Source organism: Haemaphysalis longicornis, unplaced genomic scaffold (assembly GCF_048455015.1).
Source record: "Haemaphysalis longicornis isolate Haplotype H1 unplaced genomic scaffold, Haemaphysalis longicornis Haplotype H1 scaffold_3, whole genome shotgun sequence".
Classification (NCBI taxonomy): domain Eukaryota; kingdom Metazoa; phylum Arthropoda; class Arachnida; order Ixodida; family Ixodidae; genus Haemaphysalis; species Haemaphysalis longicornis.
In genome coordinates, this window is record NW_027526335.1 from 223,461,240 (window position 1) to 223,487,950 (window position 26,711).

General features: G+C 48.0%; 1 protein-coding gene across 3 annotated transcripts in view; it reads left to right on the plus strand.

Moving 5' to 3' along the window:
- Positions 1-26,711, plus strand: part of Mip (Myoinhibiting peptide precursor) — a 208,055-nt gene that overhangs the window by 80,661 nt on the left and 100,683 nt on the right. For all 3 annotated transcript variants that reach the window (XM_077702026.1, XM_077702024.1, XM_077702027.1), the window contains exon 2: positions 1,092-1,146. The gene's annotated coding sequence lies outside the window, so the exon portion shown is untranslated. The remainder of the gene's footprint in view (positions 1-1,091; positions 1,147-26,711) is intronic.

A 26,711-nucleotide genomic window follows, 5' to 3' on the forward strand; every position in this document is an offset into this window, starting at 1 on the left:
TGCGAGGGAAAGTCTGTTGCAGTTGAGATACGCGTTCGGCTTCCAAGAGTTCATCCAGGGTGCAGTGGAGGCCAAGTTTTGAGACGCTGATGGAGGTGTCAGGAGGGAGGCTGAGGCCCGATTTGTGCGTCTTTATTACGAAGGGGTCTAACTTTTAAGGTACGTCCTCACTTTCGGCAATATGCGCGCAGCACCGCGCGCTCAACAACGCGCCCCGCAACACGCCTTTTCGCGGTAACATTCCTATGCTGCCAAAGGCTGGGTCTCGGACCCATTTATTGCTGCCCGCCTCCTTGCGCTGCGAGGTCAATGCGTACTCTCCAGTCATGTCGAGTGAAGGCGAGAGCCAGCTTCCTCCGCTGCCGTCACCGTTTTTGCGAGCGTGAGCGCCCATAGGTGTGGCCTTCAAATACCTGCGGCGTTTTTGAGCGTGCGCAAATGCACCTGAGGACGTACCTCTATTCTCTTGGGGGTTCATATTAACGAAGGGGGTCCCGTAAGTCAGAAATGCTTGTACGAGGTGAGCCAAAGACAAAGTAGTCCACAAGAATCGTCCTCGACTTGTTGAATATAGAAGCGAGTCCGGAAGAGCTGAACAGGTCTCCAGAAGCCCTTCCACCAATTTGGGCTCACGGGATACAATGGAGCACGGCAAAACCAAAAGTTATATCGCCACAAATCTTTCCTATGTAACCGCTTTCCTATGGTGGTATCTAGCCACCCGTCTCGACGAAGCCAATAAGGCTTCGGAACGCTAAAAACGCTTCGAATAAAGCCCACGGCTGTATTATCGTAAGTTTGCGTCTAAGCAATACAGTGTCATAAAATATAGAAAAGTCCCTCCGTGCACCTACTTTATTACGGTGGCATTCCAAATCGAATCCAATTAGAGCCCCTTGAAAAGTAATGAAGTAATGCGGTAATAAACTTTCCCGTGTGGCTTTTGTGGAGGTCTGAGTCGCCAACAAGTAAGAATTCTTACACTCTTGGAGTTGATCTCCTGCTTTAGAAAAAAAAAGCATCTTCGTATGCTCTTGTGAGTAAGATTCAGATTGTGTGCTTACTTTGCTTTTTTTTGCAATTATTTCCAGGACTTCGGAGCGGCGCCCAAGCATCAGAAGTCCGGATCTAAGTTCAACAGAGAGCGTGAGTACCAGTTTTGAAGAACACACCCAGAGGCTTCTCGTGACGTTCAAGCGAGCCGGCCTGTTCGTCCGAAATGTTAATCAATTAACAACCGAAGCCGGCGAATTGAGCGAACTTGCGAGCGTCATCTGCTCAATGCGCTCACAGCTGCCGGAAAAAAAAATTGGGCCCATCTCCCCGCGAGGGGGACTCGAGTAAATGCGTCGCATAGGGGGTGGGTGTATTGCGTTAACGTCTAGTGTTTGGGGAGTTGGTGGTAGTGAATGCGTTGTATCAGCAGCTTCTTGACGTAGTTTGAATGAGTCAAGGATGTAAGGCGCGTTCGTAGCCTCCCATGCTGTGTCGGCTTTGTGGCGCAGTGGGTAGAGCACTATGTACATTGCGTTCCGCCCGCAGGCTCGAGGGATCGAAACCAGGCGCCGGATAGTATTTTTTTTTTATATAGTGTAGGGGGAGGGGTGCCGACAACGACGGTGCGGACTACGACGGACGTCAACGCGGGTGACATCGTGAGTTACTGAAATGCTCTGCATTTAAAAAAAAGAACTGACCGCGTACCTGCTCGCGCCGCTGCAAATGTCGTCTAAAGACGACAGTCTTCTGCGCTCCTGTCTCGTGACTGCGTCTCTCCTGCCTGATCGGCCTGCCTTCCCCTCCTGCCTTGGAGGTTTGAGGAGTTCAATTTTGCCGCGTTCAAACTGCCCGCCATCAGCGGGGGTTGTTGGGATTTAGTGCTCGAGACACCAGCGCGAGATCCGGGAGGCAGCGTTGTGTGTATTCAGTAGCAAAAATTTTTTTTTTCCCAGCGCGGTACTTTTAAGTTGCTCTCTGATAGATCGAGCCCGCATATACTTTTAATTATACGAACACTGCAAACACCACACCAGTTATGTATTGAATTCTTTGCTCAAAAGAGTAGTATAATCGTTTTGTTCAACAATGTTGTCAGATATCGAGCATCTTCCTAGGTTTATTAGTTTGAGATGTTTTGCCTATATGAACGTCTCACTCAAGAATAATTATTTTTACAGCGAAGCTGTTAGTCTCTCTTCAGCCGGAAAATTTTGTTTCCTAAAGAACAAACCCAGGCCGGCTCGTGCAGTTCTAGCCCAAGACGTTGAGCGCATGCGTCAGGCTAGGTTGGACCCAGCATTTGCCGCCAGAGTAGCCCAACGCAATATTTTTTTTTTTTTTTTGCAATCGGGCATACAGCAGTATTCGTTACAAAACCACAAAACAAGCATCGCAGCCCCACGAAAGGTGCAAAGGCGCATGTGAGCAATGGGACTCCCCTATTTGTTCCTGGTAAAGACTACGCTTGCAGCTTCTGGTGAAAAGGGTAGTCGACGTCATTCGAGGGCTCGCGTAGGGGTCAGGCTCTGCCTCCAGAGAGGCCGAGCGCAAGTGAAGAGCCCGCCGAGATGACGAGGAGCATTTCATGCCCACCCGCATCAGCCTGTGTAGTGCTGTAAAGCTTGATGTCGGGCTAGTTGGTGTAACATACTTTTCAAGGTGAGTTTTTCTTGTTCTTTACACCGAGACGGACACGGGAAAAACACGTATACTTTTACGAGAAGACGGCGCACTAACAACTGGTTTATTCGGAACAATACGAAAACATATATATAGAACACTCACCCTCCCTACTTCCCTTCCCCATCGCTCTGGAATTCGATGTTGCTTTCTGTGTTGTTCTATATATATGTTTTCGTATTGTTCCGAATAAACCAGTTGTTAGTGCGCCGTCTTCTCGTGAAAGTATACGTGTTTTTCCCGTGTCCGTCTCTGCGTAAAGAACACGCACAACTCACCTTCAAAAGTGTGTAGTGGTTTAGAAGAGCTTCGCTGGGCATCTACTTTCACAGCGCGGATGGCGGCATCTTTTTATTATTCGGGGGGGGGGGGGGGGGGCTGAATCAAGGGACGTATAGCATTCGCCATACTGCACATAGTTAACTTGATTGCGCTGACTACTGTCAGGGTGTGTAGGCATATTACCTGTAGGCATATTGTTCCTTGTCCTGTGTTCGTAGTCTAAGGTTTTGGGTGTATTGTGAAATAAACTTTTTCTCAGACAGACGGACAGACAGACAGACAGGCAGACAGACAGACAGACAGACAGACAGACAGACAGACAGACGTACGTACGGACAGACGGACGGACGGACGGACGGACGGACGGACGGACGGACGGACGGACGGACGGACGGACGGATGGATGGATGGACGGACAATTTTCGTGTTTGAGTAGACCAATGAAGAATATCGTCTTAAAAACGCACGCCAGAAGAACGGTGTCGGACGCCCCACCAACGAACATTATGTGCACCCGCTTAGAGGAACACGAGGAAACCGAGAAAAAGGCACCCGGTGACCCAAAATGTGGTAAATGAAACGGCGCAATCATGACCCCACGTGACAGCTTAGGCGAGCATCTTCTACGGCAACAGTTTAAAGCTCACTGTGCCACTGGAGAGCTTCCCATGCTGTGAGGCCTCACCGCCTTTGGTTCGGGGTTTACCACTCCCAGCTGACTTTGTGCCGCGCGGAAGAAACGCCCACGCTTTTAGACGAATTTTCAAAGCGGAACTGTTTAGGGGCTCACATTGTCCGGAGATGATGCCCGTCCCACCAGTCATCGGTCATACCATGCTGAATACGCCGGTTCTCATCCGTCCCGTCGCGCCAGGCGAATATCCCCGCTGGGCCTACAGATGGCTCCACCGCCTCGACGGCGCCCTATATATACCCCGATAAACTACCAGACCTCCGCGGGTCAGCGTCGAATGGGTGCATACCGTAGCGAGTGACGTTGTGAGAGACCCCGCCTTCGCGTGGGTTGACCACCAGCGTTCCGAAGTAAGCTCCGCTGTCCCAGCAGGTTTCACAGGCCTAGAAATGGATTCACTTTCTCTGTTCGCTGCCACTAGCATCATCGCCTTGCGCTGATCCCATGGATGTTGAGGCTTTCGGGTAAAGCGCGCTGTCTGTGAGACGCACTACGCTGTACCCAGCGTTCACAGTAATGTTGTAAACGTTACGGTATTCCCAACTGCTATCAGTACATTGCTGTTTGTAACTGGAGTATGCTTACAAAAAATGCTTTTAACACATTTTTATTGTGACTATCCTGGAACAAATTATCTTTAGAAGACTCTAAGACTTTTAAGAGTATGGCGAGTTTCATTTACATTTCCTAATTCGCGTAGTTGTGGAACTCCCGCCTGCTTTCAATGCACATCTACAGGAGGCAAACGGGCATCCACGTGTATTTCTGCGAAAAGAAATTCCGGTCCATCCAAGTAATTAAGCTCAAATTACAAACAAACGTCTTTTGTTTCGTGGACTCATTTTACTCCGCCCAGCTTCGCTGGTGAGCTTTCATGACAGCATGGAAAGGCTCGGAATATTTTTTCGCGACTCCGTGAGCAGAAGATCAGGATTTCGCCAAAGCTCGGCCAGTTATGTGCCGGCCGGACAAAGACTCTTCTCCGTCGACCTTCGAGACCTAAAACACCATACCATTTTACTACGCTAGAAGCCTGCCGTACAGCGGGATCTTACCGCGTGTGTCTCTCCTCCTGCTCTGTTTCTGGCTCGTTTCACATTAAGCTGCTGTCAAATTGCATTAAACCAAATCAAGCCGAATGAAATCTTTTTATTTTCAAGGATAGAATTATGAATTCTGGATGGTTTCCTGCGTAAAAACTTTGAAGCAGCTTGACGAAGGCCAAGCAGCCGTTCCATAACATAGCAGCCGGCGTAAACGGTCCAGTGCACAGCATTTGATAGCAGGCAGGTAGATAAACAGATAGGGTAAAAAAACATCACGTAATAATTTTGTCAACCAAAACAAAAACACAGAAATACTGAAAAAAATACCCTGAGTAAACATTAGTTGCAAGTTTAAAAGGAAGAAAAAAAAACAAAATGAAAACAACTAACAGAAAATATATGCAGGCTTGTAATGGCAGATCAACAATACACAGCGCTAGTAACAATATTCTAAAAACACAGCTTTATTCACAATCGCAACACAGCTTAATACAGTGCTACAGAAAGTGCAGAACACAATGTAATCGTGTCGGCATAGCTTTATGTAATGCCACAGAAGTAGAGAATAAGATGGGCAATTTTTTTGCACTGTATAGATGCGTCTACAACATACAAAGAAATATCCAATATTTATATTTTACAGAAAACCACAGCAAGCTCAGGTTTCCTCTATCCACTTGCATAACTGCATTTGTTTATTGTTTTTAGTACGTTCTGGGCCAGGGACTGTAATGTGTGATTGTTATTAAAATATGGAACCGACTTGTTTTTGGTGTGCATACAAACTAAGTGAAGCAAGAAACTTTACGAAAGTTCGGACAGCAGGTGGTGAAAAATGCATGTCGTGTGTGGTGCAAGGGGTAACGTTAAAGGCGGAAAACACCCCCGTCGTGATGCACATGCGGTCGAGATATCGAATAGTACGATAAACATGTTTTTGCTTTGCAAGGAGTCTGTTTCTATTATTTTGGTTGCTGTTGCCCCAAACTACGATGCAGTAATCGCACATAGAAAATTCACAAATTATTTGAAGCTCAATAGTTGAGGAAATATTGAGCGGCAACGGGATAAAATTTCGGTGAGAAGGGCATTCCAATTCAAATTGCAAGAAATGAATCCTCCTAGTATTTTATATTCCGGAACTATTTCGACAGTCTTCTGCTCAAAACTGTGTCATAGTGTGGAACAGTTTTACTTCTGGAACGAATTATAACGGCTTTCGTTTCGCTTAGATTTACTTTTAGTTTGTTCCTGTAGAACCATGTGGATAACTGAGTAAGAACATCATTATATTTAACTCTTGCATCATTTACCCCTTTCCAATATACAAGGGTATTGCTGCCATCAGCATATATAATAAATTTCCCAATAGAATCTATATTTACTAGGTAGTTCATATATGTACCTAAAAGAAGCGGACCTACAGAACTACTTTGCGGTACGCCACATGATATTGGCAACTAACCTGACTTTACACTATTTATGTAAAGGCTTTCCGCGGATGCCATAACACTGGAGTTTTTCAATAAGAATTGTATGATCAATGTAATCAAATCCTTTTAAACAATCAATAAAAAGGCAAATGATAAACTTACTCGTTATTATGTACCATGTGTTCTTTACGGAAGTAATGCCCTTTCAGTCGATCGGCTGGACCTAAATTCGAATTGTGAGTAATGATTACAGTATATTTCTCAAAAAAACATTGTTACTCCAGAAAATATTAATCTCCCAGGACGTTTTGGGAACACGGACAACACATACATTGCATCAAATCAAATCAAATCAAATCAGCCAGACCGCGTTTCAGTGTAGTTGCGCAATATATTGGACGGCAAGTTTCAGTCACCGCCTTTAAAAAGCCAAAGATAGCAGGGAAGACACCAGATTTAATTGCTAAAAATATGTACTGGCATGAGCACAATAAAATCTATAACGTACTTCACAAGCTCTACCTGAATATTTTCAGTATCGAGCGCTCTACTATTCTGTCAGGCCATAGATGTCTAGGATGTCTAGAAATGTCTAGAACGGCCATCCGTCGGGGCAAGGAATATGCTATCTGGAATGCAAAACGATTCAGTACATGTTTGCAATGGAAAGTTTTGGTACGCTGCAAGGCTCCCCAGCAATCAATATTCATTTCACAGAAGCGGATACATCAAAACATAATTGTAAAAAACAACAGACAACAATACAAAAGAAACAAAAATTAAGAAAGAAGGTGACACTCCAGGTCACCAAGAAACCTATTAGAATGAAAGATGTCACTGGGCAAACAATTCCACTCCTCCCCAGTTCTAGGGAAAAAAACAAATATTTAAAAGCATTTGATCGGGCGAAAATTGGGGTTAGAGCATGTTGATGACCATGACGAGGATGTCGTGCTGATAGCGGTTTAACACTGTCAGGAAGATCAATTTTTACATTACCTCACAAACAATTGTAAAGAAAGGAAAGACGACTGAACTTTCTCCGAGATTCTAAAGTATAAATGTCGTTTAATTGCGTTAGGGTGGTCGGGGAATCAAGCCTGCGATATTTGCCAAAAATAAACCTAGCTGCTTTTCTGTTAATACGTTCCAGATTAATATCTTTCTTGGTATGCTGATCCCAAACAATGGAAGCATACGCAAGCTTTGAACGAACACATGCATTATAGGCTAGAATTTTAGTGCGCGTGGGTACAGATGCTAGTTTTCTTTTTAGAAACCATAGCTTGCGTAATGCGGAAGTGGCAGTGCCAGATATGTGGGTTGACCAAGTTAGCTTGCTTGTGAGAGTGACCCCCAAGTACTTATATTGGTCTACATTATTTATGTCAGTGCCTCTTAGAGTATAGTGGAATTGACTAGGACTTAGTTTCCTGGTGATACGCAGTAGCACAGTTTTTTTTAGTGTTTAACTGCATGCCTCCGTTCTGGCACCAGTTGTCGATAGCGATAAGCGGTTCTTGCAAAGTACTCTTCTCTGGACCCTTTATTTCTGCGTTGTTAGCTGTTATCATAGTCGGAACGTGAAATGTATTAGTTATCAGGTCGTCCCATTTTACTTCGTTGGCACCGCAGGGCCGTGAAGGGCAGTTCGTGCGTATTTTGGCTAAAGGACAGAATGCCAGTAAGCAAATTCATGCATATAAAACATTGGTACATGGGGGTAGGACCAATAAAACGCACCATGGTTAATGGAGAAGTGATCTGCTTACACAGTGTGAGGCATGAGCGAGGCCTCGCGCAAGCCACGCACTTTGGTGGTGTGCTCCACTTTTGACTACCTCCTTTACGAGGGACACTAGAAACTGCAAGTTTGGTGCAGTCCAGCTGAATTCGGTGACTTTATTTATTTACTTCATTTATTTATTGATACTGCAATCCCACATTGGGATTCTGGCAGGAGGGTACAAATGATGAGGAGATCACAAAAAAGGCAAACAACAAATACATAGGTGCATAAGAAAGAACAAATGACATAATTTTAACACTAAATTAACGATGATGTAAACAAAGTAAGTGAAGGCTGTTGTACTTGGGTGCTAGTAAGTTCGGTGCAACCTCCACTGAATGTTAAGGAAAAGTACGTTGCCTTCTCTTTCCATAATAGGCCTGTTAAAGTTGATATCGCCCTAAAGTCTTGAATCATGTCCGCAAAATTATTAAAAAAGGTTTAAATCAAGTTGGTATAACTTCTTTACAAATCATGTCTATACTATCGGACAGGTCACTCCATTTAACACGGGGGGGTCATTGCTCAATCAATAGGAATGTTAAATAATTTTCCCGCATTGTTTTCAATAAGGCTAAATATTTTGCTACCGAGCATCCCCATATGCAGCATTTTTAACCAATTTGGTTGTAATGTTGAAGTATAATTTGGGAAGAGCGCATAATGCAAAAGGAAACCATACCATTATTTCGACATTAGTGTATTTATGATCATACATCCAAATACTTCGTGGAGAAGAGGATACTCCATATGGAACTGCAGCGTGAGCAGCGTTTGTCGGAAACTAATCAGGAACAGCCTTTTCTTAGGAAAAAATAAGAAAGTATCACAGGATTTTTGAAGCAACACCCTGGTGCAGATCCAAACGGCAGCAAGGTACGCAGAAAAATTGATGGACTGGCAACTACCGCGCTTTTCGAATTGCTACCCTTCACTACATGCAGACACAATAAAGCGTTCTTTCTCTTCCTTTACGTTCAAGCAAACAAACCGAAGTGTATTTCCTTCAACAGTCGTAATAATTGACTATAAAATTTCTTTAGCGCTGGTTTTTGTTTTGTCCGTCTTCATTTTGCCTTTATTTCTTTATTTTGTCCGTGCTTATTTTGCCTTTATTTTGTCAGTATGTATGATTAATATTTTGTCCGTGTATATAAAATCTTTCTTTTGTCCGTGTCCAGCTGCGCTGTCTTTTTCCTCTTGATCATGCATTTTTTTGTTCTTTAAGTCCGAAATAACAAGCATCTCTCTTTTTATTTCTTCGATTAGTTTCTTATGTCCATCGGGTTTTAAAAACATTGGGCCATGTTGGCGAGGAATATGCCCGATTTCTCGCTCTGTCATGTAATCTTCTATTAATGTACCGTGCTTTATACTTTAAACATGTTTAAGCGCATTTGGAGAGTCTTGAGTTCACGTTAACAGCTGCGCTTGCTCTCCGGTGTCAAAAAGCCAATCTAGTGCCTCATAATGCACCCTTCATCTTGACTCGAAGAGAAACCGGCTGATTGTCAATAAACAGTAAACGCAATTTTTATATGAGCAGGATCTTTCAAACACCTAGCATAGGTGGAGTGCGTCGTACATGTTAGCATTTTTTAGTGGAAAGCAAAGCTTGAGCATATTTGATGCAGTACAGAAACGGACGTTACAACGCAAATTGAATTGAACATTTCCAATGAAAGCGTTTGCCTAACTAAATAAATAATGACGCGGCGCTAAGCACGCGTTTAACACAAGACACGGTAAAAGCACAACAGTAATCATAAATGGCAGCATATCTGATGCCCACCTGCCGTCCCCTTTCACACTCTTCCCCTGCTTTTTGCTCCCCAGATGGATACTATGGGGCTCCGCACTGATCGCTCACCATCTGATCGCTCGCCATCTCTTGCTTTTAAGTGCACAGCACTTCAGGCGCTCGCCTTGTTGTCCGAGCTCGCTTGCTTGACCCAAGTATAAAGAGGAGCAAGGCGGCGTCCCGGGGTAACGCTGTTGTCCGCGGCGTAGCCCAGAGGCTTCGAAAGCCAAGCGGTTTATATAGTCATAAGCGTTCGAAACTCGTAAAACGCTGGCGCTTGTCATACATCTTGCCGTTGTTTAGCGCAACAAAAAAAAAACTATAGGTACATTTGAGGAAAAATATACGTAATTAACTGGCAGCGCCCGCGTTCCTTTAGTTAAGGATGCCCGTTGGGCTGGATTTTACGATAGTAAGCGCAATATGGGGCAGTGCAACGCCGGCACGTGCGGGGAGAAAAGCACAAAGAGAAAAGATCAATTCATCGCTCTTTAGCACTATAATAAAGGTGCTTTCATCCATAAACAGTTTTGCACTACGGTCTTTTTTGATCTTGAGAAAGTCTATGACACCGCTTGGCGATGCGGGATACTTAGCGACCTAAAAGCATTCGGTGTTTCGGGCAATATGTTTAGCACTTTTTCTAGCTATGGTGGAACGAACCTTCCGTGTAAGGGTGGGGACTTCCCTTTCAAATGGAGCAAAGCTCAAGCAAGCTGGAAAGCATGAGGCGTTTTCTGCGCGTGGAAGCCTGCACGCACTCGCGGTCGTGCATGTCCGTATGGCCCCCGAAACGGCTCGAACCACGCATGCCGCGGCAGCAACTGCTCTTCGCTGTTGTTCAGAATCAAGGCCGTCGCGAAAAGCAAGGTAAACGAGTGTGGATGATAGTGTGGTGAAAAATTGTGCTAGGGATTGTCATCCAAGGAGATTTTCAAAGAGGTGATCGAAATTGTATCGCGATGCGGAGCGCCGACCGGACGCGGAGGCTCGTCGACGGCAGCAAAAGAACCTACCCGAGCACAACATGCGGCGAAGGCCGAGTATGGCGTTACCTGCGCGTAAGAATGAACACAGCACCGATCGCTAGAATGACTATCAATGTGAAAGTGGATGATAGCGTGGTGAAGAACTGTGTTAAGGATAGTCATTCGCAATCGTAGGGATAGCGGCGACCAATTATGTGCCTCGGTGCAAACCCTGAAGTTGCCAACATCCGTGGCGATCCGTGCAACCCAAGCCGGCGGGAGCTGTTGGGGAACGTGTTCTTCTACAGTTCGTCGGGAACCAGTGTGCTGCGTTTGGGTTCCCCTTCCTGTTGGAGTGCTACCAACTTTCAGTTCCCGTATTCTTAAACTGCGTATGTGCAGCAATGCCACGTTCCGCTGACCGGCCGAGCAGCGGCGCGGTACCAGCACCTCCGGCGACTCGGAGACCGGTGGCGGCCGCATCGCTCGCTGCAGGCTGAGTGCATCGCAGGCTGCTGCACACAGCTTGTTGCCATCTGTTCCGCATTCGAGGAAGGTGATGATGGTGTGTTGAAAAATTGTGCTAGGAATTGTGATTAGCGCTGGTAGTGAAAGCGCCGAACCGATATCTGCACAACTTCCCTGCACCCGAGAAACATAAGTCGGCCATGAGTCGTTGGAGGAGGACCCCTTTCTAAAGCTGGGCGAGAGCGAACTTGCGTTTATATTTCCCTCAGGCTCTCCTATTCTAAGGGAAAATTTTGTGAGCCTTCCATTTACCAGAGGACCTGCAGGCGCCCCCGGGCAGGGGCCGTTTATTTTGACGAAAAGAAATGGTTTGGCGTTTTTACAGATAAAATATACCTGTTTTTCGAATTCATCGTCAAGAAAACCATAAAGTAATGCCCCCCAAAATATTTTTAATGGAACGAAGAGTGGTCGTTGAGCCGTCCCTCAATTGGGTGGGTTCGCCTCAGTCCAAGTACGCTTGGTCCTTGGCTGCAGCCCTGCCACGGGTGTCCAGAAAGATCTGGTCAGTGTGGCAGTAGCTATTCAGCAGGGCCTCCCACTGCTCGGGGGTAGGGTTGGCAAATGGGGTGTTTTGACAGGCCCACACCATGTGGTAGGTAGTATGAAGGGAGGGGCATAAGTGACGGGTGGGAGAAATACAGTGGAGCATGGGTGCTTTGTATTAGGTGTTCGTTTTAAATGGACGCCAGATTATAGCTTTGTCTTTGGTTAGTTGAGGGTGAGATTCAGGAATGGTGCGGCCCAGGTTGCGATAATGGTGAAGGATGTCGTGGTAGCGGGATGGAACAGTGGCAGGTACAGGAGGCTGAGTCGTGCGTTCTGATCCAGAGGGAAATGCCCGATGTGGAAGGACGCGGGCAGTGGCGTGAGCAGCCTGTTTTCCCTCGAGGGACGAGTGGCCAAGAGTCAAGACAATGTCCGGGAGGGATTGATTAATGTGAGTATGCGCAAGACGGGAAGTGAAAGGCGTCCACATTGAATGTTACGGCAAGCTGGCTTGGAATCTGCTATAATTGTAAGGTATTCATAGCCAGTGGAAGTGGCGATAGCTATGGCAATTTCTCCGGCAGTGGCTGTTGATATCGAAAGGGTTGTGAAGAAGGGGTGAGAAGTGCGCCTTCCGAGTTAACAACCGCCACAGCATGAGCCTGGCGTAAGGGGTGGAGGGCGGCGTCGGTGTAGCGAGTATCGGGGTGGACGTGGAAATGACATCGAAGATGTTTCACCCGGGAGAGTCTTCTACCCTGGTTGAATTGCGGGTGCATATTGTTATGAATTTTTTAAACAGCGATGCGCTGAAGGGCTTGTGAAGCAGGTGGGGTCGCGTAACCGAAGGTCTGAAGGACGCGTCGATGAAGTACGCTGACATCACATGAACAACCGGACAAGAAGGTCTGGTAGGGAATGCGGCAGCCGATACAGAATCGGCGCGATACTGTATCGGCTGCTGCACATAGCGGGTTCCCTGTAACTTTCCCTAAAATCATGGAAATCTCCTCATCACGAGCATTGACTTTACCTCACAGGGTTCTTAACATTGAGGATGCAAGCTAACACATGCTTCTACAAATATAGGTGGCCGAATCTTTTTCGAGTCCCCTGCACGCATGCGATCGACTCGGCTAGGTGGAGGACACGCGAGCACTCCACCGGAGACGGGTGGAGCAGGGAGGGATTTGAAGCTGTGCGAAATGAAGCGTCCACCCTCTTCCGCGTAAAATGGTACAACTGAAACATTACACACTCCATTTCTATCGAGACATGGGAGCCCGCCCTGACCATCTCACCACCTCCAGACCACCGTCGTCTAAAGGGGAGAAGTAGATGTTACCATCTCTGGGGCCCTCCCTTTCCACCCTTGAGCTCCCAACAATCTGGCCGCCCCTTTTTCCAAAATAAAATTATTTCTTACTCGGAACAATCTGTCCTTCCCCGCCTCTAAAGAATAAACACTCAAATACTGTCATCTTTCCGCTTCAGCTTACCAGCACTCCGTCACCGGAACATATTTTACGCCCGCACGTACCTTAATTAAGCAACGCAAGAGTTGATGGCCTGTCTTTCCTTTGCCGCGACGACTGAAAACCGTCACGACTAGTCTAAGTACGACTTTAGCAAGTTTTGTTCCACCGAGGACGACCTACGTAATGCGAGCACGCTGACACAAAATGGCTCGGTGAATTGCCTAAGAACGGATTTCACTTCAATAAGTGGTGGCAACGAAATCAAACGTAACACACTGGCGTGTCCTGAGTTCAGGACGGGGACTCTCTGCCCTCAAGTGGAAGAATTTCCGGGCGCAATTCTGGTCCCGCGACCCGCCGGGGTGGTTCATTGGCTAAGACGTTGTGCTGCTGAGACCAAGAAGGCGGGTTCGATTCCAGGCCGCGGCCGCCGCTTTTCTGATGGAGGCGAAACGCGAAACGCCAGTGTGTTCGAGATTTCGGCACACGCTAAAGATCCCCTGCAGGTGGTCAAAATTATTACGGAGCCCTCCGATTCGACGCGACTCATTGTCTTGGTCTGGGTCTGGGAATCAATTCTAGTCCCGTGAAGCAACATGCTGGCTCTTTGATGGAGATGGAAGAGCCGTGCCATGGCCCGCGATTCATCTTGCTTCTTGCTCGTTAAAAACGCAGTGTTCGTACTTTCCTCTGGAACCAGTAACTAGCGTGCACTTTCTCGAATATGTTTGTGAATAGCGCGTAGTTTCATTCCTAGTCGGTGACTCCAAGAACAGCAGGGATCTCGCGTGGTAAGACTGCAGCAAGAGACAGGGCTTAGGTAAGGCAGGCAGCAAAGCTGGTACTGTCGCAAGAGGCGTGCCTGGCTGGCCTCGTTGGTGGAGCACCTCGTGGATAAAGTTACGCGCACATGAGACGATAACTGAAGCGAACGTGTGGAGGCACCTACAAGGTCTGAGAATTTTGTGGTGGCTCGCTGTTTTCTTTCGACTCATTTGCACACGATGTCCTCTTTAGATGGGGCCGCTCACTGGCCTCTCCAAAGAGCCAGGCGCGTGAGGGTGCGGGTTTCTTCGCAAAGACGTCGACCGGCGACGAGAGAGAGTTGGACGTCTCTTTAGCGTGTTTTCACAAAGCATCGACCTTCGGCACGAGTGGGGGCTCCCCTAGTTTATATTCACTCTGGCCACCACTCGGCACCGCCGACCGACATCGGTCAGTTTCGATCGCCGATGCAGAGCTTAATTTCTTGAGCGCTGTTGCCGTGACCTTCTTCCGCCCTTCACCAAGCTCGCGCTGCTTTTCCAGGCATCTTTTGCAGCAAACACGCCTCCGCTTGGCGAAACACGCTCGCCCTGGTAGAGTGGAGTGTTTTCATTGTTGCGTCGCACCACAAAAACTGTCGAGCACTTTGTTCTACCAGGAGCACCAATAAAACATTGTTTGTTTGTCATTACGTCAAAAATGTCTCACCCCAGTTCTCTGCAGTTTGTTTTTGTAATGCCCGGGCGTGGAGTGAGCCTGGCGAAACAGCACGTAAGTCCAGCTAGTGACTTTGGGTATTAAGGATGTGTACGTATGCCAGCTGCATGAGTTGCGCCTACGCCACTAGTTTGAAAGCATAGCTGGAAGCCAGCCTTGCAAGATGAACTCAGTGTTACGCGAAGTGCCAGTGCGCATTCACCTGCTGCGGCAACGACATGCCCATGGTGAGACATCTATGGCTGCAAAAAAGGCCGCTTATCTCGCTGCAATCGTCGTGCAACGGCTCTGCTGAGCCCGCCTCGTAATCCACTCTGCTCCTGCCATGATGAAGGGATTCCCCAATTCAATTCAACTGCCCCCCTTTGCACTGCTCTGGCACAATCTGTTGGTGCATTTTCTTCCGTTGTGCATGCAACAGCTCGAGCCGACATTTTTTATGGCGGAGCTGAAGATGACTTTGGTCCCATGCGTGGGCATTTCAACACCCGCGTGTCTTCAGAGCGCGAGGTGTTGCGTAGCACACACCTTCAAGTGGGCACTATAGGGAAAGGTGCCGGCCAACGCCAACGTAGCACAGGTCAAGCTAGGGAACGCAAGAAGACGGACAGCAGCAGCAGCAACGAGCAATGGCGCAACGCGAAGGAGACAGTCGGAGCCGTTAGAAAGCGTTAAACGCAAATAAATCGCAAAGCAAATCGGGTCAAACCCTGCATGAACGCGGCGTGAAAGCAGTGTCCAAGGCCTTCAATTGGACATGATGGGTTTCGCAGTCACAACCCTTCGATGTGCTTAGTCGTCCTCGGACTCGAGTCCTACCATGGGTTAATTGCAATATGACATTGCCCTCGTTGTCGTAGTTGTGAATTCCCTGTGGGTTTGTCGAAACCACGAAGGCTGTGATTCGCGCGTTTAATTTTAGCGTTATTTACTGGCGATGCCACGTCATGGAAACAAGAGAAGTGAAATAGGCCGTTAGCACCAGCTATAGGAAGTGTGGAGGAAGTTGCTGAGCCACGTACCGCCCCCACGTACTTCCGATCGATTCCGCACCACCACCGGCGGTGCCTTCGGTGTTTGTGCGCTGGGTGCGCTGCTATTTGATCAAAATTAGCCGCGGCTGATTTTTGAAAGATTTTGCAACGTCGACCGTTTTCTCTGGCATTCGCGTTTTCGATCAGCTTACTATTAAGCGGAAGTAGTGGGTGAGCAGGTGACGTGGTAAATCAACGGATAATGGGAAAGGACAATGGGCTTTGTAGACATCCTGAAATGGCTGCAGTGGCTTCGCAAGGAGTGACGTCGGGGCCTATTGCCAGTGCTCTTTCCTTCATGTGCCGTACCGACCGCGCAGAGGCGTTTCTGCATCGCTTACAAGGACCGAATGTTCGTCTTCTGGGAGACCAACAGACCTTGCCACAATCATTGCACCCTTTGAGGACTAAATGTGAGCGGAGAAACGGTGAGTCCTCAACTGACTGGTCCATTGCGATACTCCCCAAGGACAAACTGCTGGAAATAAGTCACGCAAAAAAAACATCAGCACCACCAGCCGCAGTTCAACCGCCGACTCGCGCAACGCAAACAAAAGCGTTCCTACTAGGCCACGAGAGGTTTCTTTTTTTCCTTATGTCTTATTATATGCACCAAAAGTGGTGAACTACAAAAACGCTAATAAACAGACCAGCGGCTGCTCAGCCATCGATGCGTTTACATTAAAATTTCAAAAAAAAAATCCTCAAGAACTACCAAGGGCAAAAGTGTGATACGCAGCTTTCAGTAAAATTCTCCCGCACAGGTCGCTCAGCCAAATTGTCATTATTTACAGCCATTCTTGTTTTTCATATGCTATGGAGGCTTACAATCATTAGCATAGTGCAAATTTAAAGTGCAACAAATTTACACAAGGACAAGCGCTACTTTCAACTGGCAATTTTATTTACGAAACAACATATACTATATACGAAAAGGTGAAAAAGTACAAAAACCAGTGCATGTGCGCATCGTCCTAAACTAGAATATGTGCGCACTGTACAGGCGCGCACACGCTCCTCATGCCATGGGCGTACCCAGGAAGGCCAGCTCTTTTGCAGATAACGATACTGAGGTCGTGCTCACACAATCTTTGCCACCACGATGTATCTCAGCCGCCTCCACAATCTCCCGTGTGCGCTGATCGGGATCGCGAAAGATTGTGGAGATTGTGGACACAGAGATTGTGGAGGCGGCCGTAGTCACTGTAGAAAGACCAGACTATAATTTTCACCGCGACATAGTTTATACGCGAAGTTTAAATCATCTTTTATATTTCGCGTTGCTGGGTCTTGTGGGAAACGAAAACACCTATGTGTTGAGCACGTTGACCCAATAGCGACGGCACGGGACCGTTCAAAGGGCGTCTCCACCCTGTCCGGGAATTTCGTTTCTTTTTCCATCTCTGCCCTGTACTATCGTTCGTTTCGCTTATCCTTGGCAGTTTCGCACTATAATTTTCCCCTCTCGATTTGCTGGAGCACGTCGGCCTTATCTAGCACGCGTAAGGCCCGGGGCTGGCAGGCTTTGTAAATGGCGCCGGTGGTCAGGGATGTGGCGTACTTGCGCGCGGCGCTTGTCTGGCGGACTAGCTCGGAGGCCGTGGAGGTGAGGGGGGCACAACCCAGGTGTTTTTTTATGTTTGTATTTCAGATAAAGTTTCGGAAATCAAGCAAGAACGCGCTAAAAATAATAGTTTTAATATTTTCTTAGCCAGTCTGCCGCATGAGACCGTCTACTAGGCCGGCATTTACCCGTACCCCGGTCGTATGACACCCCGGTCATACGACACTTTCTCACAATCCCTTCAAAGTCGTAATATCGTGTTCCACTGTAGTTATATTCGTTTACGTCTTCCAGCGTTTCGTTTCCTAAGCTGAAGAGGACGCTTTCGGAATGCTTATCCGTAATTACTTTTGATTTATTCATGCATATTTTAGCCCCACAGCCATGCTTTTTGATTGAAGTTCCTCAAGCATTTCTGGCAGCCATTCTGCAGTCTTAGCAAGACTATGTCGTTTGTAAACCTCAGATGACTCAAGTATCCTCAGTTTATTCTTAAGCCTACATTTTCCCAGTCAATCTTTCCGAATACCCCCTCCAGACATGCTGTGAACGGTTTTGGCGAGATGGTATCTCCCTGTCTTACTCTCTTTCAGGTAGGGAATTTGCCGCTTTGCTTGTGAAATGTTATCCTGCCCGTAGATGCCTTATATAGTCGCCACAAGTCTTCCGCAGGTCTCTTCTATTCCCTGGTCTTTTCAGGATTTTAGCAGGGCTTCGGTGTGTACTGAGTAAAACGCTTTCTCCTAGTCTATAAATTCCGTATTGAGTGCACTCTACGGATTTTTTATCACTTCGCCGACAACATGGATGTGCTCCATGATTGAGTACCCTTTCCTAAACCCAGCCTTCTCTCTGTGTTAATTTAGGAATCCAATATGGTACCTTTGCGGCTAACTACAACTTTAGTAAGCAGCTTGTAAACAACTGAGAGTAGGCTGATGAATCTAATTCTTGAGGTTCTTGGGATGTCCCTTCTTATGAGTCAGAATAATGTTGGCGTGTTTCCCCGGGAACTTTTTGAGTCTTGAAACATTCCGGAAATAGCACAGCAAGCTTTTCCAGTACAATATCTTCTCCCTCCTTCAAAAGATCTGCGATTATGCCATCGTCACCGGCAGCTTTTCCTATTTTCATGTCTTTGAGAGCATTTCCAGCTTCCACTTTAGTTAGGGACATCTCAAGTTGAGCTTGTAGCCTCAGCAGTTTCCCCTGGTCGAACGTATCTGGCATACAGTCGGGTGTAGGATCGTTGTGCTACCTCTATTATCTCGTCCACGTTGTGCGTAATGTTACCCTGCTCGTCTCTGAGTGTTTACATCCAGTCTTTACCGATGACTAGCTTCCTCTTAGTTGCTTTCACGTCTCCTCTTATAGGCAGCATTTTCTTGGTCACTGCCGCGTTATGTGAACGAATGCAGTTCGTTTTACTTCTGGTAATCAATTTATACAGCTCTTCCAACTGAGCGTAATCCGCCGTACTTGACACTGTCATGATCTATCCTTTCACAATTAGTGGAATTCGTTCTCTTGGTTAGTTTTCCAGTTTGTTTCCTACATGCTGCTTCTCCCGCGACTGCTGCAGATTTTGTAATTGCTGTTGTTGGGTTTTCAACCTCTCTACACTGACCTCGTTTTCGTCGTTTAGAAACGCAAATTTCGTTTGAAGAGTTATTTTAAATTCCTCAGTCCTGGCTCTGACTGGCTCATGCTGGATTTCTTACTTTCACAAGTTTCTTTTGTTCTCTCTTGAGATGCAGCGTTACCTTGTATCTAAGAATCCTGTGATCGATGCTCGGAATATTACTTAGCACATCCACGGCCTGCACAATAACTGGGTAGTGACTTTAAAAAAAGTCGATTTCGTATTGGGCTGTACCATGGGGGCTTTTCCATGTCCGTTTTCTTTTCTTTCGTTCGTAGAAGATTGCATTCATCAATCACAGGTTATTTATCTCCACATTATGCACTGAGAGTAATAGCTAACATCAAGGCCCTTTGCCATAGCCCGCATTTTTAATTTGTCGTTGTTGTGATCAGCCACTAATGCATTTTCTCGTTCGTTAAACCAACGCCGCCTGTATACACATTGCCTAACGCGTCGCGAGCTTTTCAATGGGAAGGGTAGCGACGCTTAGTTCAGGCACTCATCCGCTATGTGGCGCGCGCCGGCGAACATCTCGCCTTACGTCACTGCTCGCGAGTCGCGGACGCTGCGCCCGTGGGTCTGTCGGTTTGCCTGTCGGGTTTCAAGAGCCGTTTCGCTCACATTTTAGCCGCGACGGGGCGATAGTTCTGGGGCGCACCGAGGATCTCGTTCAACGTGTCGCCCGCTTCATACTTGCTGCATTTTTTCCAAATATAACTGACGGAGGCGAAACTTAAATAGTGCAAGAACATATTATTGTCGGCTAGATAAATAGTGAACAGAAAAATGATATTTTCGGATGGTGCAGCCATTATTTTACTGATGTTTTTTCTCTCTGGAGGATTTAGGGAGGAAAAAATTGTGTGCACATTTTTTATTCGGGTCCTCACTACTACTATTACTCTCCAAAAATATCACGTGCTTGTAAATTTCAGACGAATATAGAAATCAAAAGGATAAGCAGCTGAGGGTCCCTCACGCTGTCCGGACGCTTCTACAGTACTCCTCAATTTTAACAGTGCGTGCCGATGCGGAGTGCGAACAGCGGGAATAAAACAAGATCGAAATGCGGAGGGGACAGAGGAGGGATGCCCCACACAGAAAATTTGTGGGCCCGTGATTCAAGTAGATAAGCGCGCAAAGTCGCCATCAGCCAGCGACAGCACAAGTGATTTTCCTCCGAGCCAAAGGCGGTTTTATCAGCGCTAGACCAATATATACAGGCATTGTGAAAAAGAAGATGGCGCAGGAGCGCCGCCTGGGGAACACTCAAGAAACTTTCAACTATTTTGCATAGTTTCCGAGAAGCGGCGCTGGCCGGCGGACATAAAAGCACGCAGAAAGGCTACGGAGCGGGAAAGAGTAGGAGAGAGCAGCAGGAGAGAGCAGCAGGAGAGTGGCTGTTAGGCAATTTTTCGCTCACGCGTTAGGCAACGATTATACAGGCGGCGTTGATTAAACATAAGCATATACGAATATGCTTAGCGAGCAACGTTTGCTATTTTACTAACATCTTTCTGATTGTGTGACGCAATTGAAATCTTTCAGTGGCGCTTATTACCCAGCGCAAATCGTACGCAACCCATCATATTAACGTAACATCCCCTAGAAGCGTTTGCCTATCGGCCTTCGCAGTTCGTTGCCATAAGTCATGACCAGCTGCTTGATTTAATCTACGCGCTTTTCCTATCATTACAATTGAAATCGGCACTATATAAAAGACGCACTGATTGCAATGAATTGTCTTTTGGAAATCCGAAACTGTCCACTGACCAATAGCCCAAATCGCAATGACACCGCCATTACGCAGGTTGGGCAATTTATACTGCTTGCCGCTCAGTGGGATTTTATCCACAAAACTTCTTGCACATCCCAATGCTTAGCCTCGGTCACCACTGCGTTTACATTGTCCATTCTGCTCGGCGGAACAACCTATTTCAGGTTCATTAAAATTAATGCTCATTAATTTTAATTACCTAGCAAGAGTACCTCCGTCCCATCAGCCTGTTTTCCTTGTCCAGTCCTCGTCTCTTTGTTTTAGATTTAAAGAAGCTCATCACAAGCGCCAGATATGATATTCGGCGGGAAATATGCTCGGTCCAGTCCGGCTATTGGATTGACGAAGCTGTGCGTGAACGCCTGATTTGCATAATGCTTCAATCAGGCACGTCAAATCCACTCCTTTTTTTAGGAATTTCGACTGTGTAGTCATGCACAATCGGCTACGTTTTCAACAGTAACCGGTACTTACAACAAACTTTCGTGTTTAACAACTTGAGATTCAAATCTAAGAAACGAATGCACATACCACTCGTCCGCTCCCACACAAACTCTACAGCCTCCGACGTCCTTCCAAAGCTGATTACTTTCTCTCGTTAACTCATCATCAAAAGTCTGCCTGTTAGAGTCTTCTCCTAAAGATCTCCAGCCTCGCACATCGGCTGCAAGCTGAATGCACCCTCCTCCACCCCATTTTCCCTGTTGATCCGTCCTTGGCCTCGTTAACTACTCGCGGCTAACCGTCTGCGTACACCATCACCGTAATATCGCACGATCGACCATCCAGACTTCTACCACCCCGTTTGTCAAAGGAACTAAGACAAATTTCCAGGAGAATAGGAGCGAGCAATACCCGTGCGTTGCCCATCACATAATGCGGATCTTCAAAACTGACAACTGTGGATAAAAGGTATAAAATGAAGGAAGCTCACACAAACGCGTAATACTTGAGGATAGCGGAGCTCTGCGCAACCTTCACGACCATCACGAATATTTAAATCTACGATTACAACCGATTTGCTTCTTCTTCGATGCCGCAACGACCTTCGCTCCATTACTGTTGCTATAAATGTGAGCTTCTTTAATTTTGTTGGAAGTGATAATCATTGTGTGTCACCTCAGAGGGGCGTGTGCTATGACGTGTCTTTCTCATTCCGAGCAAGTGTTGTGACGATTAATGTGAACGGAGGAGTTTTTTTGGGGGGAAGAGGGGGGAGTGGGAGAGGGGGAAATTTTGGCGAATCCTTCTAAGTGGGTATGCGCGGATTGACAACCGTCCGCCAGGGACGCTGGGTGGTCGTAGCGAGGCACGCACACGCGAGCGCTAGCCATATTCTTGGTTTTGTTAACTGCCGTGCGGTCGCCCGCGCCCCGCGCTCCGGTCATCCGCGCTCACGTGCGCGCGCTCCTCAATGTTTTAGAATATTTAACCGTGCACACGAAAAATTGCGATTGGCGAAATAGCTTCGCTGCTGAAAGTGCGAATGTCCTGCGACCTGGTCACTTCTGATTCCGGTCGCAGAAGACTCAGCAAAGTCATCATTCCTTATGTGTGGTGCTGGCGGGATGCCTATTACGTACGAGGGCACGCGCATTGGTTCCCCTTCCGTGGAAAATGTGTCGACAAAAAGACAGTGTCTTTGGTGTCGCTGTGGTGCAACTCGTCTGCCCTGTGTAAAACTTTGTTTTTTTCTTTTTTTTCAAATAAAATTCAGTTTGAAGCAGACGCCCGTCCGTTGAACTTGTCTCTGCGTCAGGTGCCTGCGTCACTCGTCCGAGTGCGCCAGGGTTGTCGACTGTTAGTTCTGCCGTATGGATCAGTCTTACCAGAGGTAAGACAATGAGCGTGCAGTTGCGTGCGAATTTCATGACGGAACAGACGTTGCCACAGTATCGAACTCTTTGCGACGTGTTGTGCAGACCAAGGGGGGGGGGGGGGGGGGGGGGTTAGGGTCAAGCTAGGTTTTTTTTCTCATAAGCATGACGTAATTCCGAGACTTGGTGAAAAAAGCCCAAGAAAAACCGCAACTGAATTTTTCAACTGTTTGCCTTTATCGAGAACGAAACGGCTGTGCACCGTTTATATGTGAAGAGTCCCGAATTATAAATGACGACGTAAACAATTTCTTTCAAAATATTTCACGACCGACAAAATTCACACCCTCTTTGCACGCGGTATGTTTGCTACACGTGCCGTAGTACGATCCATTTCCCGCGAGCTCTGCTTAGTAGTCGCTCCACGAAGGCCGGAAAACAAGGAAGGAAGAGCCGGCGCTGCAGCTGCAGTTCAGTTCCCGGTGGCGCTTCCATCAAGTTCGGCCCAGAAGATTATGCGTCGCGCAGGCATTCAGGTATCCGAGTAACCTATCGATGCTCGCCGGAAATTGTGCGAGCGAGGAACAGAATCAAGCCCGAGAGAATGCTCTGCTGCCACACTCTAATACATCTGCGCTCGGGGTCAGGAAATGCGTTCCTTGCGATGGCCCGCGGCAGCTGCGGCGCAGTTCCGCTCCTCGTCGTGGCCGAAATCATTGCGCCTCTTCCTGCGCTGGCCGTACGCAGGAAAGCCTGCACGCTGGAAAGCCCAGAGCGCGCATGAAGAGCACGCTCAGCGACAGAAACATAGTAGCGCTGATCTGCTGATTCGTGTTTCCCGGACAGCGCGATATCTGCCAAAGTTCTGTCGTGCATGAACGTCACCGCAAATATTCTCAGCGGCGCTGAGGTGTCTCGCGCCGCTGAAACCTTTTAATAACTGTGCTATTTAAGCTTTTAGTTCCACCGTGGAGGGCTATTGGAAAACTCAGCCCAGACGAACGCACATGAGCCTTGCGAGGAGCGCAGTGTGTCGCCCAAGCTAGTGCGTCGGTTTGCGCCACGTGAGGGGCTCGCAAGAAATACCACGAGAAAATACCGAGCACACGTGAGCGTGCGCCTCGCCAGGAGCTCGTCCTTTAAGAACCCTCTGCCTAGAGTTCGTTTCGTGATCTGGCGTGCTCTTGTACTCACCAGTTCACGTGCGTTCGCGCCTGAAGTGGACAGCACAGACGCCGAGTTCGCGCTGCAGATGGCGAGTTCGCGAAACCCGTTGCCACGGGTTCTAGAACGTGCTAACGCGCTCCGCTCCCTTTTGGTGGGGATGGGAAAGCCTGCGCGCAAAACGATCCGAGCTTGCCGGTCATGGAGAACTTGCAGCGGCAAGTTCGGAAACCCATGTGAGGTGCAACTCCGACGAAGAGCGAGGGGCCCCCAGCCGCTTTGCTTGCACCGCCAGCCTCAGACCGCAAGTGAAAGCTGCGCGAATTTCTTTTTTTGGGCGTTTTCTGGAATCCTTTATCCTTGGCATGTATTGGCTCGTTAAATAAAAAGCAACGCCATGTCGGAATAAGGGAGAAACTGGTTCAAGTGGAAAAAATTAAGAGCAAAGAGCATTCATCCACGCATACACACACATGTAAAATCGCCAAGACGACGCAGCAAGAATGGTACAAACGATCTGTCGCTGTTTTCGCATTATGCATGTTTCGCAAACCGGCCCTGGGTTTTGGCACAGCCGTGTTATTATTTCTGCTCCGGGACTTCGCTCTCCGCGAGTGTGGGCTATTACAAATTGCAACAAGGAGCGAGAGGCTGTTAAAGTGGTGGCTGTTAATTCATACGTCGCGATCATCATCATCATCATCATCATGGGTTCGTCTTATTAAATAGTCATCAGGCTAAAAAATGCTACCGCAGTAGCCTCGGAAACACATGCAAAAAAAAGAACTACGTTTTGCTTCACGACTTCATTTGGGCCGCCGGAAGACTCCTTCGTTGAAACTTCTTCATCCAGTCTCCCCCGCTTCTGCGGAGTGAATCTGGTTATTTTGGTGTTTTTTTGGCCTACATTTACTATTTCTTTGCTTGACTAAAGAGCCACTCACAAGCCCAGGCCAATCTCTCTTGTTGGGATGTGCGAGTATCGTAAAGAAGAAGGAGAAGAAGAAGATTTTTTTTTGTTTTTTCAGTATTCTTTTCTTTTCTCGCTTTCTCAACCTAGGCGCAAAGAAACAACTTTTAAACCTCTTCAAATTATTTTCCTCCAGTACGGTAATTGCATAAGGACCTATTGTCCGATTACTGATGTGTGCCCGGTCCCCTGATTGTGTACGGACCAATTACGAATGACCGTCAACAACAGCATCGGAATAGGTCTCCGCGGATCGTACCACTCTCGAATGCCGCTGAGACAGCGTGAGTCCCCAAAAGCGGTGTTGACTGTGTTGGGGCACCTATATAGCGCTATTATCATAACAGAAATTGTAACTTGGTTACAAGCTACCATTCTCAGCAATGAATAAGGATGGCGAAATGAGCTTCCTATAGCAAAGCTTGGGTACTGAGTAGGACTTGAATGCTGGTTAATTGGTTCATGGTGTACGAAGGGATAAGTTTACGCAAAAGACGAGGACGAAGTGACGAGAGGACAAGACGAGAGGAAGGGTACTGATAACTGCAATTAAGCAGTCGAAAACAAGTGCTCATAAAGAAGCGCAAACAACTTCAAGCCGATGGCAGAGTTCAGACAAACATTTTGTTGAGAGGGGGAATGGCGGAAGCCCGCGAGCGGCCGAGAGGAGGTGCCGTCACCCTCACTCAGTAGCCAGGGTCAGGCGGAAACCCCTGCCGTCCAATGGGATGACAGGGCGTCTGGCGTGATGTCATTCGGGAGGTGGCAAGAGGCGCGCAGGAAGCGCCCGAGAGACCCGTCGAGGCGACCACCGGAGGAATAGGGGCCGGGGGACCCCGCTCATCTCACCCAGTATCGACCAACATCGTTCACCGGTAGTTCCGGAGACAACCGACTCGGCCGCTCAAGCAACGTCGGACCCGTCGACAGCCCGTTGTCCGGGCTTCTTGCCTGCCTCCCCTTTTGGCGCCATTGCCCCGGCTGCCTTGTGTGGAGGATTCTTCGAGTGTTACCCACGCCACAATGTTTAGCAACAGACATCGACGCAGTGGCTGGCGCAGAAGACCTGGCCGGTCTTCTGTAGTTACTTGCCCTATCCTTCGTGTCGGTGCGGTGCCACCGAATGACGCCGATGCTCGGCGTACTGGCCGTTGGGCCATTAGTCTCCGATCACCTCCCAATTCAGTGGGAAAGCATCAAACGGCCCATCGGGCGAAAAAACCGGCGTTCGGTGTGGAGAAGTGGAGGAACGGACAGGGCGACGGGGAACGGCAAACAGTTTGGAGTGCGGACACGGGATGTGCAGGAGGCCACCGGGACAAACAGAAGGGGGTCGTCACGTCGTTAGGCTTAGCAATACGGCTACTTGTCGTTAAGCCGAACCGGGGAACATATGTGCGCACGCTAAACGTTTTTAACGGCGCAGTCGGATAGACGCCGGCTTCCTAACGCGGGGGACCCATGTTCGGTTCCCGCCACGGGACGCATTTTTTTAGATGCGAAGCAGCTTATGGTCGAGCCTGTTCCCTCCGCCGTTGTGTGGGCGCGCCGTGCGGCGTCCACACACCCACTGCGCCTGCCTGGCCAGGCACCGCTAATGATGATTGTGGCAGGATGCCCCTAGGGATTGGCCAACCAAAGAATCCATCACAAGATAGCTTCGCGTTCAGCCACCGTCGCCATCTTCCCGTAGAGGAACCCTGAGTACCCCACCCCCACTGCGCATGCCTGGCAGGCACCGCTGGTCCGTTGATGATGATTGTGGGGGCAGGATGCCCTTAGGGATTGGCCAACCAAAGAATCAATCACGAGATCGCTTCGCGTCCAACCACCGTCGTCATCTTCCCGTAGGATAACCCTGAGTAGTATGCGAGGCATTCCTCCTCTCCTCTCTGACGCCCCTCTGCTCTCCGGCCGAAGCTCCTATTCTCTCCGGGATTGCGCAACGATTGGCAACACCTGCGGATCCGCGCGCGATAGTGCGCAGCAGCTTAGGGTTAAGGACGCGACGGTAGCCACTGCATACTCCACTGGGGGCGCCACTGTAGCTCCGCGGTATAAATGACGCGCG